Consider the following 16493-nt stretch of genomic DNA (forward strand, 5'->3'; position numbering starts at 1 on the left):
ATATACCAGCGCTTCATCAGCTTATAGGGAGACCAGGTGATTGGTCTCCCCCAGCCTGATCCCCCAGGGACCACGTCAGTCTCGCAGGTCGGCTGCCAAAGGCTCCATAGCAACTGCAAATAAAAGTGGAGAGGGCGGGCAGCCAACCAAGAGCGAACGGTTTAGATACCATGCTTCTGACTCGAATTCCGGTCGTAGAGGCCGTGTGGAGTAACTGAACCCATTTAAGGAACCCCCCACCCCAACCCACTGGAGGTCTTGCCACATAGAGTACTAACCCTGGTGTCTACAGTCTCTACTGTGATGTACTCATTCAAGTCCACGATCTCCAGAAGTTCCTTCAGGGTCTGGCGAGCAATTGTTACTTCTGCTGCACTGTCCAGCATTGTCTGTGCCCATTCTCCATTCTTGAGCTGTGTTCTCAGTATTCTCGGCATGTCTGATCTTCAGACCTGCTACCTTCTTTTTGGTGAATAAAGGTTTTGATTTATTTTTCTGAACTGGTTGATCGTCTTTGGCTTCACACCTTCTTTGTGATCTGACCATCCTCTTCTTTGTGATGTCTGTGACGATATCGGAAAGGTATGAGAGGATAGTGTATCAGTATCCTGATACCCGTCAGGTTTTCTTAAATTATCCCTATTCCTGAGGTTATACCTCCTTTCAGAGGGCTCCTTTTGAGGAGACCTACCTCAGGATTGAGAACGTTTCTCTTTTGAATTTTGTTTAGTAGTTTCCCACTTTTTTTTAGAAGTTGTAGGATTTTGTTCAATAGAGTCCTTCTCAGGATCTTCAGACAGTTTTGGCTTCAAAGGTTTTCCACCCAAACTGTCTCTGCCTAATTCTGCATAAGATTTTTCTATTATTCTGGGTAGTTCATGTTGATGTTTGTTACATCAAATTCCCTTAAGCGTTGGCGGATCGCCACCGATGCTGCCTCCCCTTTAATATTATTGTTGAGACCTGGTCGAAGTTTTTCAGTAATTTCATACCTAAATTCTGAGCAGGATCTGCTCTGTATTCGTTTTGAATTTGTTTCAGGACATCTGGTATTACTGCAATTGATGGAACATCCTGTGTTTTAGTAATAGATGGCAGCAAAGACTGTGCTCCAAGTGGTGCAGTCTTCCAGTTGTGATGTGATCCCCATTGGTAAACAGATTGTTAGGATTCTGTGTTTCTCATAAGGGCTAGTATTTGGAAATACTGCTTCGATTTGAGTACTTTTTTGAGCTATCCAGAATGGAATTTGTTCCGTTTTGTGGGGATTTAACCCATGACTGTGTGTAAAGTCTGTGGAGTAATTTTTAGTGTATACCATTGTTGAGGGGTTCGATTTGGAATGGTCATTGGTGGTTGGACTGTGAAAGTCTGCATGACATATTGGACTAATTGTCTGTAAATTTTTATTAACTCTTGTAGTTGAGTGAGTAATTCCTCGTCTGACATCTCTTCAATGTCAGGATGAGGTGTGTAGCCGGCTAGAATCGGCCATGTTGCTCCCGGTCTACCTAGTGGACCGAGCCTGGTAATGTTTTTGTGATGTTTTAGGGCACCTTTAAACCAGAGATTATGCTCCTGGTATGCGAGTGGAATTTCAATATCCACGAAAGGAATATATTCCTCAGGTGGTTCATCTTCTTTAAAGAAGTGAAATACTTTTGTTACTTGTGAGAAAGTGCCATCTTTCTTGCATGGTATGCCCCCACTTTTTGCTAAATTGCTGAATGAACTTCGATTGAGTGTACCCTGGGTTCCTGCCAATCAGGTGCCCAGGGCCTATGTTCCTTCCTTAAACTACACAAACTCCAAATTGGCAAACCCTAGCCACATGTCAGCCCCTATTAAATTGTACCCTAGGTACCCAGGGCCTTGTGGCCAGGGAAGGCCTCTAAGGGCTGCAGCACTCATTGTGCCACCCTCAGAGGCCCTGTACCCTTACACACACACTGCCCTTGCAGGCTGAGTGTCTGGGTGCAGGACAAAACAAAGAGTCGACATGGCACACATCACTGTGTACCATGCCCATCACCTACACTGCCAAGGCATATGTCAGCCACCCCTCTAGCTGGGTGCATTACGCCTATGGTGTGGGCACAGGAGAAGGAGCCCTGTGCCCCTACAGTACCCGGGTCCATTCCTGGGCACTGTAAGTGCAGTGCTGTCATTTAAGAGTACATGGTGCTGAGAGCTTGTCAAACACGAGCTCCACAGCACCATATTGGCAACACTGAAGCCTGGGAAGTTTGGTATCAAACTTCTCAGCACATTGAACCCACACTGATGCCAGTGTAGGATTTAATGTACTAAGCACCCCAGAGGGCAACTTAGAGATGCCCCCTTACAGCTAACTTACAATCCACGTCTGCTCTGAGGCTGCCCAGGCTGCCACACAGCAAACACGTTGCTGGACCCCTGGGTGGGAGAGCCCCTGCTCTCCCGGGCCTGCAACAATGCACATCCTGGGTGAGGTGAGAAATCTCCTCCCCCAGGATGAGCAAAGGGAAGCTTCAAAGGCAGGCCACCATTTGGAGTTTCCCTAGGCCACTGCAACCCCCCACTCTGGCGGGAAGCTTGGCCGGAAACCCCATACAAGGACAGGGGATGTGCCAGCCTGCCCACCCCACCCCTCAGGTGGGGGAGGCGAGGTGAAGCACATCTCCGGGCTCTCGCCATCTTGAAGATGGGAGGCCCTACCCTATCAGGATTAGGCTACTGCCCCCCTCCCACAGGAGAGAGGCAGGATAGGGGGTGTACCCACCCCAGGACCAGGACCCATTGGTCCCTGGCCTTCACCTACCTGTAACGCCCCTAAATCTAGTATTTAGGGGCACCCTGAACCTTCCTTCCTCAGATTCCAGATAGAAAACTACAAGAAGAACAAGAAGAACAAGGACCTGCCCTGCAGCTGCTAAAAAGAGAAGAAGACACCAACTGCTTTGGCCCCAGCCCTACCGGCCTGTCGACTCTCGAACCTGCACCAGCGCGGCATCTCTCGTGGCCAGCAACCTCACCAACCCCGGAGGACCTGGCTACCTTTTGGCTCTAAGCCCCTGGGACTCCCATGAGTAGAGGCTCTACTCAAGAAACCTATTTTTAACCCCTGGCAGCAGCCCGGAACCGCGGACCCAACACACTCTGCACCAGCCAAGCCTGGCCAGTGCCGGAGTGGACAAAGACCCTGAGGACGACCCCACGGCGACTGTGACCCCGAGTCCGGCACCCAAGGACCCCCCTCGACATCCCGGAAGAAGCCTGCAGCCTCAGAACCGAGTGCCACCCCAACCGCGATCAACCAGAGGGTAAGATTCCCGACGTCAAAAGGCACCCCTGCACCCGGCCCCCTGTGCCCAATCCCGGGGTACCCACCTAACCTACAACTACCCAACTTACCTCTCGAAGTGGTGGTGGCACCTGAAACATCCTCGTCCCCGAGCCTGCAGCCTTTTTCCAAACCGGAACATTCCCATTGATTTCCATTGAGCGCCCGAAGGCTCAAAAGCACCCTGCACCCAGCCGCCCGAGTGGCCCTGGCAGTGCACTCTCTACACTAATCTACTTCCCCACTTGCCCTGAGTAAGTGACCAGGAGCCCAGATCCCACAGCCGCGTGGCTTGCCAGACAGCAGCCACCAACCAAGGCCCCCCTATCCCTCATAGGATAACATTGGGCCTAACTCTCTCTGCACCCGGCCGTCCTGAAACCGCTGAGGGTGAACCAACTGTACCTACCTGCAACTGGGGGACCCCTGAGTCCATGCCCGGAATTTCAACTCTGCCAGTCGAGTACTTACCCTTAAACCGCTAACTTCATTTTCCTCATAGGGTAACATTGACTGGCTTTTTCTTCAAAAAATCTTCTAAGTGTGAACTTTTCAAAACTGCAAATATTCACCAAAAATCAGCCAAGTGACAAAAACGAATTTACTCACCTGCTCCTAGGTGAGCTCCCAGTGCTGGATCTTGGTGCCCAGCCCTGACCCTGAAAAGTGTTCACAACTATACTTACCTCTAACTCATTTTTCTCCCATAGGAAGCCATTGTCTGCTTTTCTGTGAAATTTCTTCTAAGTGTCTATTTTTGCAAATTTGAAATATTCTTTTAAAATCGTACCATTTCTGCAAACAAAATTACTTACCTGTTTTTGATAAGGACCCCAGTCCTGGGTCTAGGTACCCAGTCCTGGATTACTAAAGTAACGATAAAGTACTCTACCTGCAATTTGAATTTCTTGCCATAGAGATCCATTGAATGTTTTCTTTGAAATATTTTCTAAGTGCTAACTTTTGAAATAGCTAAATATTATTTAAAAATCATTACAGTTATTAAGTCGACTTTCATCACTTGATTCTGAATACTGACCCAAGGCTGGATCTAGGAGCCAGACCTGGAATTCCAAAAGTAATCTGAAAAGTAATTTATTACAAATAACCTGAATTTACCATTGAGCTCAATGCATTGTTATGTTTAGAAAATAGGATTGTTTATTGCAACCAACTGTGACTGTTTACACAAATTTATTGCTTAAGACAAAAGTATTTATATTCAACCTCTCATTCTGAGAAAGTATATTTTTACCCCCTTTGTGGTTCTAAAAATAAAACAAGCATATATTTTATATATATAAACCATTGGCCTAGAGTTCAGTTATTGAGTGTGTGACACCATTTGCTGACTGAGTGTGTACAATAAATGCTTTACACTGTCCTCTGGTACTGCCTTACTGCTCGACCAAGCTACCACTTTTGAGAGTAAGGTCATACCTAACTTTGACCTCTATCAGCCTCTGGGGGACTGTGCACTCTGTACACCCTGTACCTATTAGGGAACAGTATATACAGAGCTTATGCTCCTGGTATGCGAGTGGAATTTCAATATCCACGAAAGGAATATATTCCTCAGGTGGTTCATCTTCTTTAAAGAAGTGAAATACTTTTGTTACTGGATTTGATTCTGGAAATACAATTCAGGAATAGAATACCTCTGTCTAAAAAGATTTGTGTGCCTCGATCACGAAAACTGCTCTACCACCTCTTGGTGTTAGGCCGTGTTTTATAAGTTTTAGAGTGATGGCTCTCCTTAAGTTTGGAGGGATGTTTAGAACACTCTCATCGGTTTAATTTAAACCTGTAAAATTAAAAGCTGTTACGACTGGGTCAGCCGCAGCTACACCATTCTCGGTGTTAGTATCCCCGTTAAGGGACATTCTTTTTGAAAACTGTAGAACAAGTTTCAAGGAAACAAAGATAAGGTGAACAATATTTTGGAACACTGTATCCTTCAACATTTGAACAAACCAAACAGCTAATATATAGGATTTTTGTCCTATTCAGCTTTGGCGGATACTTAACCCTACCCACTCCAGACGTCTTATGGAGTATGTGAGTAGGGGTCTCTGAGAAAAGCACGGCTGAGTTACTCAGTATCTAGCATTAAATTAGTGCCTTACCAAACGTTGGGTGCCATGTAGTGTAGTTCCTATTTCCCTAATAGGCTCTGTGCATTGGAATAATATACCCTATAGATTTGGCATAGGACTGAGGTCAGTATGCCCCTATCGAGTATATTAAACTTAATTACTTTGTGGTAGCTAACTCAGAGGCCACTAGAAACTCCTTGTAAACAAGAAGGGAGTAGTTTCTGGCAACCGTATAAACATGACAACTTTGTTTCCCTTTAGAAATCGGAACATTCTCAGAATCGTGGAAACAACAGATAACAGTTTCACTCAGCTAATCGTGCATGCTTAGTTTCTTCAGAGTTACACAGAAAGAATAAACGGGTGTTTCAATAAAAGGATTTATTGAACAGTCTTGTTTCTCGTGTAAGATATGAGTTGTTACAATCGTAAGACAGTATGCGAGATATATTATGTACAGCGTAAGCAGTAGAAAGAAATAATACTGCGCTAGCATTATCTTTTAGCTATGACACATATATTCATATACATAAATAACATAAGCTAAAAATGCAAGTACTCATAAGATGCTTCTCTAACTAGTTCTACCCCAGTGTACCGAACCTAAATGTAGTACAAGGTAAGAAGTAGGTGATGTATTCTATAGTATGGTAGGCTATAGTATGGTATGCTATAGTCTGGTATGCCAAGAGTCCCTCTAGGTTCTAGTCAGCTCCATACCTTGAGAATGAGAGAGGTGGGAATCTCTTTCCGGGTCTCGAACTCTAACACCCCGCAAAGGGAGTTAGAACACTGGAAACTGGATTCTCTGCGAGCAGGGATGACAGCGTCTCTTGTCAGTGCGTCATGCCGGGCCAAGGGCTCCTCTAAAGTCGAGGTCTCCTCCTACTTGCTTGGGCAAGGGAAGGTATATTTATACCTGGTAGGTGCCTTGGAATGTTAGCATTGACGTAAAGTTAGGCAGAGGAAGACGTCCGGAATGAACCCTTAAGGAATAGTGGTTTATGCATAATAAATGAGTTCTTGGAGAAATCAATAATCCTGTGCTAGGGGAACGCCGAAGAGCTTAAGGGTCTGGTTTCTAAGAACTCGTTGAGGCGTTAGGGTGGACGGATGTAGGTGACCATGCCTGTATTTGTATAGCTTGGCTAATGCCTAAATAAGGACTGGGATGTTATGCCTATATAAGGGCAATGCAAATTGTGCCTATATAAGGACATGTTTCAGGAAAACCTATATACGGACACCTAAAGTGGAATACATCACTACTTCCTCCGATCCTGGGGTGGCCCACCCGATCCAGTAGGCCGGGGCGAATCAGTCGAGGAGACCAAACACGCCCCTGGGTGGCCTCGGGAGTCAAACCAGTCGCTGGCCTCTGCCGCTGAAAAAAATAACGCTTTCCCATTGCTTTCAACCTTCAATTTGGCCGGGAAGTGGAGGTGGTGTTCAAGATTTAGGTCTCTCAGGGGTTGTTTCACCATTAGGAAGGACTTCATTTGGTCTTAAACATGCTGTATGTAGTCTGGATAAATTGAGATTTGGTGTACCTCAAATAGCAATGGGCCACGTGTGCAAGTAGTTTTCAAATTTGTATCTCGGTCTCGAAAGTTAAAAAGCCGGGCTATAATGGCCCTTGGTGGCGTGCCAGGTCTAGGCGGAGGGACAAGCGCTCTATTTGCCCGCTAGACAGTGAAGTACTTGGAGAGCTTCTTGGGTACCAGAGTGGAGGTGATCCAGTCCTCTAGGAATAGTTCGGCAGACGATTCTTGTGCTTTCTCGGGAAATTCTACAAAGTGTAGGTTGTTTCTGCATGACCTCCCTTCAGAGTCTTCTGTGTGGTCATCCAGTTGCACCATACGTTTTTGGAGGTCAATTACGGTGTCTTGCAGAGTAGGAACCTCCACCTGCAAGGTGTCTACCATTTGTTTAGTGGTGGTCACTCTGTCTGAGACTTTACGAAGATCACAGTGGAGCAGGTGGACTTCAATGGCAACACTGTCTATTTTGTGTACCATCTCGTCACGGGTAGCATGAATCACCGCCAGCACATACGCAATAGAGGGGGTTTGGTCTGCAACATTCTGCGCACCCTCAGCTTGTTCTGTAAGGGTTGCTGCTTATGCTCCATGGTCCGGAAGGAGGGGATGCGCATAATTCAGGAATTTGGTGACGGGCCGCTCATCTCCCTTTCACCATGATTGTCGGCCCTCGGGTTATCAGAGCACTAGATGCAGTTCACAACCCTCGTCTCAGTCGGTGCCAACCGCACACCAATAATAGAGTGTGAGATGTGACCGTTCCAATTCTTACTCCTACGTTTCCCCACCCGATTGTGGCCACAGATTTCCGCGTAGTGTGATCCCAACACAGTTCCTATGGCCCTTCTCCAGTTCAGCTAGGGTTATTTCCCATCTACGGGGATGCCAAGTGCTGGGACAAAAACACTATTCCCAGAGTTTTTTTCCCCCTGCAGTGTGAGACTTCTAGGCTGCCCTTGCCAGCCCTCACCGCTCACCTCATATCTTGAGTTCGGCCCTTTCAGTTGGGAGCCTCAGTTCTTCAATCCTGCTCTCCTGATACTGTTGGGATCGGCCCTGCTCTGCCCCCGTTCTCCTTAGTGCAGACTGTCTCTTACTAAAGCTGTATTATGCTCCGCTGCATCGCCTTAGGCCTCTGTGTTGTCGGGGCTGCTGAATGCAGTGTCATCGCACAAGTTACTTACTTGTGTAACGATATATCTGTGAGAGACATTAGTTAGTAATAGATTCCTTACCTTAGAATATCTGCAGGCGTCAGACTGGATCCGAAAAGTTTTCGTCAGCAGTACCCCTGCGCGTCGGTAGGCGCCGTCGTGGGGCTCCGCGTATGTCGCTGGCGTGGTAGACGCCGCGATGACGTCCTCAGTGCTACTTAGATGCGCCCATGCGCGCTGTCAGTTCTGTACACAACATTTCCGCTCCAGGAGCGCAGAACCATGACAGAGACAGACTACTGGTGCAATAGAACTAGGGCCCTAAAAGGGATGTATTTATAACCCAACGAAGGACACTGTTCCTACAGTAGGATGCAATAAGTCACCCATACTTAAGGGTGCAAAAAGTCACCCGTGCATTTTACAAGAAAAATTGTGAGCAAGAAAACAAAAACAAAACAAAAAAACCTTAGGTATGAAGGGCCCATAAGTGAGGGGAAAAAAAAAAAAAACTTTTTTGTCCTCTGATGCCCTCACACACCCCCAAGGGGTGTCATGCTTCATCATCGGGCGGTTGCTCCTCGTAGGGCCGGCGCTGCAATTCCCTACGGGTCCCCCGAAGGGTCGCTTTGTCGGAGATCTTTTTAGGACTGCCGGATGGTGCATGCGGGTGTGTGGGGAGTGGGTTCAAAAAGAGGGTAAATCAACGGAGAATTGTGCGTGCAAAATAATCAATGAAAAAAGGGTCAACATGCAGCGACAGTGTAACTGTTGTACCCTTCGCAGTCCCAAAACCGCTCAATAAAAACAATGCCCCAAAGGCTCACTATGCCTGGGTGTCATAGGTCATAGGTCGACATGTTTCGCGCTACTCTTGCCCAACCAGGGTCATTTGCGCTTATTGAGCGGTTTTGGGACTGCGAAGGGTACAACAGTTACACTGTCGCTGCATGTTGACCCTTTTTTCATTGATTATTTTGCACGCACAATTCTCCGTTGATTTACCCTCTTTTTGAACCCACTCCCCACACACCCGCATGCACCATCCGGCAGTCCTAAAAAGATCTCCGACAAAGCGACCCTTCGGGGGACCCGTAGGGAATTGCAGCGCCGGCCCTACGAGGAGCAACCGCCCGATGATGAAGCATGACACCCCTTGGGGTGTGTGAGGGCATCAGAGGACAAAAAAGTTTTTTTTTTCCCCTCACTTATGGGCCCTTCATACCTAAGGTTTTTTTGTTTTGTATTTGTTTTCTTGCTCACAATTTTTCTTGTAAAATGCACGGGTGACTTTTTGCACCCTTAAGTATGGGTGACTTATTGCATCCTACTGTAGGAACAGTGTCCTTCGTTGGGTTATAAATACATGTATCAGGAGCATGGACACTGGACCTTTAATAGCTCCTAGGTCCCCCCCTCTTTTTGTTTAATATATACCCTAAAAGGGATGACCTGAACCCTAGAGAACAGTTTGCAGAATGGGGAGGATGGGCGGACGGTAAGGAATCTATCACTAACTAATGTCTCTTACAGATATATCGTTACACAAGTAACTTGTGCATATGAAAGAGACACGTTAGCGATAGATTCCTTACCTTAGAATACACACCCAAGCAATACCAACCCTGGTGGTGGGTCTGCGAAGTGAGATTACACCAGAAAGTCACGGAGAACCGAACGGCCAAATAAGCCGTCTCTCCGGACCAGACTGTCAAGGCAATAGTGCTTTGTGAAAGTATGCAACGAGGCCCAAGTGGCCGCCTGACAGATGTCTTGCAGGGGGACACCTCATCCCAATGCTTTAGTAGCTGCTGTCGCCCTGGTAGAATGGGCACGCAGCCCAACCGGAGGTTCCTTTTTAGCCAGAGAGTAACAGGTTTTAATGCACAAGACAACCCATCAGGAGATAGTTCGCTTGTGCACAGCCTGGAATTTCTTGGCGCCCACGTAGCCAACAAAGAGCTGGTCATCCACCTGGAACTGTTGTGTGCGGTTGAGACAGAACGAAAGTGCACGTTTTGGGTCCAGACGGTGGAGCCTCTCCTCTTGAAGGGTGCGGAGGCGGAAAGAAAGTGGGCAGAGTGACAGTTTGCCCGAGATGAAAGGCAGGCACTACTTTTGGTAGAAAGGAGGGACGCGGTCGGAGCACAACCTTGTCCGGATGAATCGCCAGGAAAGGGGGTTTACAGGAAAGAGCCTGGAGCTCACTCACCCGCCGAGCGGAGGTGATGGCCACCAGGAGGAATATGCTACTTACCAGTATGCATCTGTTCTTCGCATGTAGAGCTGCAGATCTATACACTGTGCATAGATCGCCATCTGGTGTTGGGCCCGGATGTTTGCACTTGTTTTTGTCTTGGAAAGTCTTTGGAAGTCACGAGGTATGTGACTCCTCCTTTGGATCATAGTGCGCATGGGCATCGGCTCCATCCTCAGATTGTTTTTCGCCAGCAGGGAAATGATGGAGCTTAGTAAGAAACAGGAAAGATGCCCATGTGTGTTGTATCTAAGCAAGATGATACTGGAACAGATAAAGGTAGCCGGGGAGGTGGGTGGGCGTGTGTAGATCTGCAGCTCTACATGCCAAGAACAGATGCATACTGGTAAGTAGCATATTCCGTTCGAGGCATACGAGCTTCAGATTACACACTATGCATAGATTGTAAAGCAGTATCCACCCTTAGCGGCGACCACTAGTATCTGTTGCAGTAGTTTGGAATAGTGTTTTGAGTATAGCCTGGCCCACACTAGCTTGTTGTTTGGTTTGCACATCAACACAGTAGTGTTTTGTGAATGTGTGCGGTGTAGACCATGTAGCTGCTCTGCAGATATCATCTAAGGGAATGTTGCCTAGTAATGCCATTGAAGCCCCTATCTTTCGTGTAGAGTGGGCTTTAGGAGGAACAGATAATGTAAGTTTTGCTTTATGGTAAACAATCTGTATGCATTTGACAATCCACCTAGCTATCCCAGATTTTGATATGGGGTTGCCCTTGTGTGGTGGTGAGAAAGACACGAATAGTTGTTTGGTGTTCCGAAAAGATTTTGTTCTCTCTATGTAGTATAGTAGTGCTCTTTTGACATCTAAAGTGTGAAGAGCTCTTTCTGCAACTGTTTGTGGCTGCGAGAAGAATACAGGCAGCTCTACAGATTGATTGAGCTGGAAGGGAGAAATGACTTTAGGGAGGAATGTAGGATTAGTTCGGAGAACAACTTTATTAAGATGCATCTGTAAAAAGGGTTCTTGAATGGTTAGTGCTTGTAGTTCACTAACTCTTCGTAGAGAAGTAATGGCTACAAGGAAAGCAGTTTTCCAGGTTAAAAATGGTAGCTCAAATTTATGTAGGGGTTCGAATGGAGGTCCCATTAGTCTTGTGAGAATGATAATCAAATTCCACACAGGGGAAGGTGGTACTCTGGGGGGGGAAATTATCCTTTTGAGTCCTTCCATAAAGGCCTTTATGGCAGGTACTCTGAAAAGTGAGAGGTGTTGTCTATTTTGTAGATATGCTGCTATGGCAGCAAGATGCAATCTGATAGAGGTATAGGCTAGGTTGCATCTTTGGAGGTGTAGTAAGTAGCCTACGATGTGTTGGAAAGACACATCTAGGGGATTAGTGTTGTTGTTATGGCAGTATACTACGAATCTTTTCCACTTGGCTGCATAGCATGCTCTAGTGGTAGGTGGTGGTCTAGCTTCTTTGATGATGTTCATACAGTGAGGAGGAAGGTTAAGGTAACCGAATTCTAGGATTTCAGGAGCCAGATCGCTAGGTTGATGTTGGATCTCTGCATGGTTCTGGGTTAAGAGGCGGGGAGAGAGGTGTAGTTTCTGGTGCGGAACTACTGAGAGTTCCAGCAGTGTGGTGTACCATGACTGTCTGGCCCAAGTTGGAGCAACTAGGATGAGCGTTAATGAGTGTTGCTGTAGTTTGCGCACCACTAGTGGAATGAGTGGGAGAAGCTGAAAAGCGTACGCAAATCTGCCTGACCAGTTCATCCATATTGCATTGTCTTTGGACAATGGGTGAGGATACCTGGCGGCGAAGCTTGGACATTTGGCGTTTTCTTGGGTGGCGAAGATGTCTATCTGTGGTTGCCCCCAAGTCTGAAAAAACAGTTGAACTTGTGGATGAAGTTCCTACCCGTGAATTTGTTCTGTTTGACGACTTAAGAGGTCGGCTATTGTGTTTTGGACTCCTGGGACATGTTGGGCTAGGAGAAAAATGTTCTGAGGTATAGCCCACCTCCATATGCTCTGTGCAAGGTGAGAGAGCGGCAGAGAGTGTGTTCCTCCTTGTTTCTGAATGCAATACATGGCTGTCATGTTGTCGGTGCGGACTAAGACAGTCTTGCCGGATATATGTTTTTGAAATGCTTTTAAGGCTGGGAATATCGCTAGTAACTCCAAATGGTTGATGTGGAGTAACTTTTGTTGAGGTGTCCATCTGCCCTGCATGGTGTGATGTAGTAGGTGAGCTCCCCAGCCGGAGAGCGATGCGTCGGCTGTCATGACTATTTGAGGAACTGGCTCGAGGAACGGTCACCCTTTGGAAAGGTTCTTGGTGTTCCACCACTGCAGAGAGCGATGTGTACGACCGTCTACCAACACCAGATCTGTTAGCTGACCTTGAGCCTGGTTCCATTGGCGTGCTAAGCACTCTTGGAGGGGACGCATTTGGAGTCTTGCATGAGGCACTATGAATATGCAAGAGGCCATCCAGGTATGGAAAGACATGTATGTTTTGTCTTCTTAGATGTGTTGCTACTACTGCTAGGCACTTGGTGAACACTCTTGGTGCGGTGGTAACTCCGAATGGGAGCACCTTGAATTGATAGTGCTGACCGTCCACTATGAATGTTAGATATTTTCTGTGAGCGCTGTGAATGGGAATGTAGAAAGAGGCGTCCTTGAGGTCTAGAGTAGCAAGGAAGTCGCCCTTGCAAAGCAGAGGGAGGACCTGCTGAAGTGTGACCATGTGGAAATGGTCTGAATGTATGTATATGTTTAGAGGTCTGAGGCCTGAAATAGGCCTTAGAGATCCGTCCTTTTTGGTATGAGTAAATAGAGGGAGTAAACCCCCTTGTTTTGTTGGTGCAGGGGAACTGGTTCTATTGTACTCTTTTGTAGGAGGGAGATTACCTCCTGCTTTAAAAGTGACAGATGTTCTTGTGACATTGGACGGTGTTTGGGTGGGATGTTTGGGGGGGGGGGGTAGATGTTCGCTCGAGACAGTAGCCGGATTGAATTATTTCGTGGACCCACCTGTCTGAAGTGATGTTTTTCCAGGCAGGGAGAAATTGGTGAAGTCTTCCCCCGACTGGAGTGGAATAGTCGGGAGGAAGTGGAGGGAAGTCATGGGGTAGGTGTGGAGGTAGAGCGGGAGTTATTTTTGCCTCTGCCTTTGCTGTTATTCCCCCTGTAACCACCCCTTTGGTAACCTCTAGCAAAGGTGGATTGTGCTGGAGCTTTGTAAGAGGTGGAGGGGCTATCAGAGGAGTAGCCTCGATGGGTGCCTCTGAAGGATGAGCGACGAAAGGATCGTCTGGGAGCTTGCGATTGCAAGGCTCCCATAGATTTGGCGGTGTCTGTATCTTTCTTCATTTTTTCGAGGGATAGATCTACATTGGGCACAAATAAGTGTTGCTCATCAAAAGGCTGATGGAGTATAGAACTCTGTACTTCTGGCTTAAAACCTGATACACGTAACCAGGCATGCCTGCACAAAAGGACACTGGTGTTGATTGCCATTGAGGCGGTGTCTGCTGCATCTAGGGCACAGCGAATGGAGGTATTAGTGATGGTCTTACCCTCATGGATTAGCTCACTGGCCCTGTTTTTGCATTTGTCAGGGAGGTGCTGCATTATGGACTCAAGTTCATCATAATGTGCCCTGTCATATCTGGCTAGGAGCGCTTGGGTGTTAGCAATGCGCCAAATATTTGCTGCCTGTGACGCTGTGCGTTTGCCAGATGCGTCTAGGAGTTTGGATTCCTTGTCTGGTGGTGGTGTGTCACCTGACGTTTGGGAATTCGCCCTCTTCCTGGCGTTAGAGACTACTAGAGAGTCTAGTGGTGCGGGACCCTTAATGTATACTGGATCAGTAGGGGCAGCTTTATATTTCTTCTCTATTCTTGGGTTGATGACCCGAGTCCTGACTGGGTCTTTAAAAATCTGTTGCGTGCTTAATGACCCCTTTAAGCAAGGGCAGTGTTGAGGTGGACCTTTGTGTGGTGTCAAAGGTATCCATAAGAAAATCCTCCTCTACTGGTTCTGTATGGAGGGCCACTCTGTGGTATTGGGCAGCTCTTTGAAGGAGCTGGTTGAACCCAATATTGTCCTCTGGGGGAGGGGGAAGGCCTGGAGGGATAAAGATCATCTTGTGGGGTGTAAGGGACATCTGGGACACTATAATCATCCCAGGGGTCAGGGGAGCCAGCAGGGGTAGGGTCCCCAAGGGGTTGATCATCCGCACCTCCCCCTGCATCGTCTGATGTGTTATCATCATCTATTGGGGTAGGCGATGGTGTGGGAGAGTAGTGTGGTGGGAGAGTAGTGTGGTGGGAGAGGAGGAAGAGGAGAAGGGATCCTTAATGGAGAAGTGGCAAAGTCTCTCTTCTTCGGTGGTGGACCAGGTGCAGGCATGTGTAGTGGTCTCTTTTTGATACTGAGCAATAAAGGGCCAGTCTTAGGATCCTTTATTAGAGTCTTTTGTGTAGGATCTGGTTGAAACAGTTCATCTGTGGGAGACAGATCCTTCGGTGCCGAGGGCTTCGGTGCCGTAAGTTTTTTGGGCGTTGTCTCGGTAGCGGTTCTAGGCTTGGAACTGTGTATTTTAGCAGTGTCTTTTTGAGTTGGAGCCGGGTGCTGTTTTTTCAGTTCCGAGGTCTTTGGTTTAGAAGTATCGGGGCTTTCGGCGGGCGGCTTTTAGTCAGCTCCGAGGGTGTTGTCGGTGCCCACAAACTGGTGCTAGCCTTCGACGCAGAGTGCTTCGATGTGGGAGCAGTGGTCGGCATGGATGAGGTGCAAGACGCCTTTTTCTTCAGTGCCGGAGTTGGCTTGTCGGTATCGAGGGTAGACTGACTCGAGCCTGAGTCGCCTAAAGGCTTAGCAGGCTTCTTTACCGGGCCAGAGGGCGGGGTATGGGAAGCAATGTCTCTGTGTGCACCTGGGCCCGAAGGTGGAGGTGGGACCGAAGCCTTTTTCAACAGTGTCGAGGGGGTGGGTGGGTCGGGGGTCGACGTCTGTACTCACGGCTCTTTGAGCTGGAGTGATATCTACGATGTCGGAATCGTCTGCTTCGGAGGTGCTGATGATGGCTTCCTCGACTCGACCCTGCTCCGGAACATCGACACCCTCTTGAAAGATGTTGTCGGGGATCGAAGATGACTGGCGCGCCATTGTTCTCAGAGCTCGTCGGTCCCGGATGGTCTTTTTGGAGTGGAAGGAGGCACAAGCTGGACAGTCTCTGGCCTCGTGCTCCAGTGAGAGACAGAAGTTGCACACCTCATGTAGGTCGGTGTGGGAAAACTTCGACCCACATCGAGGACACTCTTTAAATGGCGTCCTTTCCATGAGCCGGAGATGAGGCCCTGGTAGGCCCGAAGGCCTTTGTCGACAACCGGAATCGAAGTCGAGTTGAAGGGCGCGTGTGGTTGGAAACGCGATCGAAAACAATACCGTCGAGATGGGAAGGTTTGGCGTCGAAGAGAAACCGTTAACGTTTCCAAGCTGGAACGCGAGAACACATCCGAGCCAGATGGCGGAAAAAAACAATCTGAGGATGGAGCCGATGCCCATGCGCACTATGATCCAAAGGAGGAGTCGCATACCTCGTGACTTCCAAAGACTTTGCAAGACAAAAACAAGTGCAAACATCCGGGCCCAACAACAGATGGCGATCTATGCACAGTGTGTAATCTGCAGCTCATATGCCTCGAACAGACATTTTTCAAAGTTAATAACCGCAAAGGACAGTTATGAAGAGGCTCAAAAGGGAGCTCACATCAAGTATGTGAGAACCAGGTTCAAGTCCCATTGAGGCATCACAAAAGAAATAGGAGTGAAAAGGTGAGTAATGCCTTTGAGAAATCTATTGACAACTGGGGACTTGAAAAGAGAGGGCTGATCAGGAAGCCTAAGAAAGGCTGAAGGAGCAGAAAGGTAGCCCTTGATAGTGCCCAGAGCAGAGCCCTGCTGGGCCAAAGAGAGAAGGAACAATAGGACCTCAGAAAGAGGGGCAGAAAGAGGATCTACAGCTTTCGCTGTGCACCATGCCACAAATTGTTCCACCCCAACAGGCGTATACTGTTTTAGTGAAGGGACGCTTGGCTGCCAGAATCACATTACAGACTTCAGGAGGCAAGTCAAATGGAAGCA

The sequence above is a fragment of the Triturus cristatus genome, chromosome 4_2 (assembly GCF_964204655.1).
Source record: "Triturus cristatus chromosome 4_2, aTriCri1.1, whole genome shotgun sequence".
Classification (NCBI taxonomy): Eukaryota; Metazoa; Chordata; class Amphibia; order Caudata; family Salamandridae; genus Triturus; species Triturus cristatus.